Source organism: Apium graveolens, chromosome 5, assembly GCF_009905375.1.
Source record: "Apium graveolens cultivar Ventura chromosome 5, ASM990537v1, whole genome shotgun sequence".
Taxonomy (NCBI): Eukaryota; Viridiplantae; Streptophyta; class Magnoliopsida; order Apiales; family Apiaceae; genus Apium; species Apium graveolens.
This window is the reverse complement of record NC_133651.1, coordinates 297489328-297493675: the sequence shown is the minus strand read 5'-3', so window position 1 is coordinate 297493675 and position 4348 is coordinate 297489328. Positions and strand designations below refer to the sequence as shown.

General features: G+C 37.9%; 1 non-coding gene across 1 annotated transcript; it reads left to right on the top strand.

The window, feature by feature from the left end:
• Positions 1-2694: 2694 nt before the first annotated feature.
• LOC141662184 (small nucleolar RNA R71) lies at positions 2695-2801 on the top strand. Its single transcript, XR_012550310.1, has one exon. It is a non-coding gene; the product is annotated as a small nucleolar RNA R71 (small nucleolar RNA).
• Positions 2802-4348: the final 1547 nt, after the last annotated feature.

The following is a 4348-nucleotide window of genomic DNA, read 5'->3' as shown; positions in this document are numbered from 1 at the left end:
TGCAGTCTTCGCCATGGGGAAGAATTTAGTGAGAAACTTTTGAGCAATATCTTCCCAAGTTATGATAGACCCTGCTGGTACAGAGTGTAACCAGCACTTAGCTTTGTCCCTCAGAGAGAATGGGAAGAGTCATAGCTTGATAGCATCTCCAGTCACATCATTGAATTTGAAAGTGTCACAGATCTCGATGAAATCCCTGATGTGCATGTTGGGGTCTTCAGTAGGAGAACCCCCAAACTGAACTGAGTTCTGTATCATCTGGATCGTGCTTGACTTGATCTCAAAAGTGTTAGCCCTGATGGCTGGTCTTATGATGCTAGACTGAATGTCATTAATCTTAGGCTTAGAATAGTCCATCAAAGCCTTCGGATTTTCTGTTTGATCACCCATAGCTACTACTATGGGCTCTTCAACTTTCTCTTCTTCTTCTACCTTATTTTCTTCCTCAAAAACTTCCTTGTGAACTACCACAAGTTCTTCCTCGGCTTTATCCAGTGTTCTCTTACGAGTACGCGAACGCGTATGCATACACCCTCGCTAGAGTACCTGAAACCAGTAAAGGAAAAAATAAGTAATAATGTCCGAGGTAATGAACTTTAACGACCACTGATGGAAAGCACATAAACTATAAATTAACACTGCAGTCCCCGGCAGCGACGCCAAAAACTTGTTAGTCGTTAAATATACGCTAATAATACACGCAAGTATATGAGTTCGCAAGTAGTATAGAATCTCTTCTAGTTCGTTCCCATATAGATCGTGTTGGTTAACTATCTAATTTATGCACCTAAGCAACAATGTATGGTTATTATCCAATGCTAAGACGATAACAAATTGAGATTGTTTATAACTAAGAATTATGCTAACAATTATAACTACGAGAATAAGATTGACTAAATTGATATATATGACAAACATGGGGTTCTAACTTCATTAAATACTTCATTCAATAGCCTTATTATTCTTAACCTTAGCATTCAATGGTGATGACACTAATCAGATAACACAAAACTGATAAACGCCAACTTTCGTTGCACGAGTACCATTCTACCAGACATCCACAAAAGAGATAGAAGCTGAATAGGCACCAGTTATATTGAGACCCTATATGTCTATAGAATTTGAAAATATAACGGTTTAAGCACAAGTTATCTATCTTGATTTCATAGGGCAAGTAAGATGGTTAAAATTACCTACGAATCATGCATAACAAATACATGAACCTATGCTAGAATGGATAGTTAAATCCTTAAGTTCACTTTCGCTTCATTACGAATTAACACGTTATCTTATAAGTTCACGACGCTCATAAGACAATACGCACAACCAATACTTGGATATCATACAATCACCATATACTAAGGCATCAAACAAATTAACTAAAGAAATCCATAAATAAATCCGTTAGAACCCCACGATAACGATTAACCCATAATCGGACTCATCATCAACGTGAGTTCCGATGAAAACATGATATAACAAACATAGTCTTTATACAAATAAATAAAACCAAATACAAAATAGAGTATAGGTTCAGCAAAACAAGAAATAAGCATCCAACTTACAACTCAAAACAAAGATTCATAAGAATAAACTAGATCGTCTTCGCCTTTGTTGAATTGTGCTAAAGGTCTCTTGCCGTCTTCTCCTTGTGCTCTGGTCCGTCTCTGACTTGTTATCTATTAAAAATGACCTAATATGAATATATATAGCAGCCCTCAACAATCTGGAAGCTTCCTTTTTCGAATTGTAATAGAAATAGGATTCTGAAATTCGGCCTCGGCGCGGCCGCGCGCTATCACAGCGCGGCCGCGCTGCATTTCTGGAACCCCGGCGCGGCTGCGCGCTATCACAGCACGGGCGCGCCGTCCTTCTGGGAAAAACTCTGGTTTCTTCTTAAAACTTGCTGCTTCGAGCCGGCTTTCCACGAGCTTTTATTCCAACACCACCTGGACACCAAATTAGCACCAAAATAATGCTAATTCACCTGATTACCTGAATGGTGCCTGAAATGCAAAAACACTAGAAAATACATTAAAACACATAACAACTTGAGTACAAATACACCAATTCAAAGCTTATTAGAGCATAATAAAGTGTCATAAATGTCACTCAACAGTACTTCCATGCAGTAGTTATTGAAGTTGGAGTTGTTGTCTTGGTGCATATTGCGGTTGTTGAAAACCAGGAAGGTTGATTTGGTTTACTGTATACTGCTAATAAGGCTGTTGCACTGCATTCTGATTGTTACTCCAGCTAAAGGTTTAATGGTTGCGGTTGTTGGGATGATAAGTGGCTGGAGCTTGTTATTGTGGCCTCTGAAAGTTACTTAGAAACTGAGCTGATTCATTAGAAATAGCACACTGCTCAGTCTCATGCGCACTTGCACAAAGCTCACAAACACTTGTGATCTGATTAACTACATAATTAGCCAAAGAATCCACCTTCATTCTTAAAGCCTGAAGCTGAGCAGCTATAGCATTAGCTGTATCCACTTCAAGAATTCATGCTACCTTGCCATGAGGTAGTCGCTGAGATGGGTTATGATATTCATTAGCAGCCATCAATTCAATTAGCTCGTAAGCTTCATAGTAGCTCTTATCCCATAAGGCTCCACCTGATGCTGCATTGAGTATGGGTGTAGACTATGCTACAAAACCATTGTAAAAGCAATTTATGATCATCCAATCAGGCATACCATGATGAGGACACATCCTAACCATCTCCTTGTAGCGATCTCAGGCCTCACATAAAGATTCTCCTGATTGCTGCGCAAATTGAGTGAGAGCATTTCTAATTGCAGTTGTCTTCTCCATAGGAAGAATTTAGTTAGAAATTCTGAGCAAGATCCTCCCATTTGGTGATAGAACCTGGTGGTAGAGAATGCAGCCAACACTTAGCTTTATCCCTCAAAGAAAATGGGAAAAGTCTCAGCTTTATAGCATATTCAGAAACTCCATTGAACTTGTAAGTGTCGCAGATCTCGATGAAATCTCTGATGTGCATGTTGGGATCTTTTATTGGAGAACCCCCAAACTGGACTGAATTATGTGTCATCTGAATCGTGATAGACTTGATTTCAAAAGTATTAGCTGCAATGGCTGGTCTAATAATGCTGGACTAAATATCATTGAACTTCGGCTGAGAATAATCCATCAAAGCTTTCGGATTTGCTGCTGGTTCTCCCATTTCAATGATCACTTCTTCTTCAACTTTCTCTACTTATTCAAAAACTTTTTTACCTACTTCAAATTCTTCCTCAGCTTGATCCAGTGTTCTCTTGCAAGACCGAGAACGCATTAGCATAAATGCTCTCTAGAATACCTGAACACAACAAGGAAACAAGTAAGTAAAATATCTGAGTCAGTGAACTTTAACGACCACTGATGACGAGCACATAAACTAAAAATTAACACCGAGTCCCCGACAGCGGCGCCAAAAACTGTTAGGATGAAAACACGCGCTAATAATCACACAAGTATATGCGTTTGCAAGTAATACATATTTCTTTCTAGTTCGTTCCCACTGAGACTTTTTCGGTTTATTTTAAGATTATGTACTTATGCAACAATGATATGGCTATTGCTCAAAGCTAAGACAAATAATAAATGTTGTTTATAACTAATTAAACTAGCAAACATTAACAAAGAGATTAAAAGGGTTGATTTACTATATATGAGACAAACATGGCATTCTAACTTCATTACTACTTCATTCAAAGTCATTGTTCTTAACCTTAGCATGCAATGGTGATGATAACTAATCAGATAACACGAAATTAGTAAATGCCAACTTTCGTTATACGAATACCCTACTACTAGACATCCATAAAAGAGATAGAAGCTGTACAGATACCAAATATATTGAGACCCCATATTTCTATAGAATTTGACAATATAAAGGTTTAATGCGCAAGTTATCTATTGTGATTACATAGGGCAAGTAAGATGGTTAAAATTACCTACGAATCATGCATAACAAATACATGAACTGAAGGGTTTTTAGCACATAAACGCAACGAAAATGTAAATTTAAATCTTAAAAAAACCGAAACCCTCCGCAGGATCCATGTAAAAAATAATATTTAATTCGTAGTTCGGTATGTTTACCTTAAGAAGCTTTATGTTAATGGAAAGATGGAGTTCTTTAATAGCGATCCACGAACGATGAATGGAAATCCCTAGCAGCTGCTCCTCAAGTGTGAAGCACTCCACCGGTATCCAGCAAGAGTACAATGTGATGGAGGAGGAAGAGGTTCAGAGAATTAGTTGCCTCTCTCTTGTTCTACTTTAGAATTAGGGTTAATTATTTGGGTTGAGGCAAATAGGGTTTATAATAGTATATATAT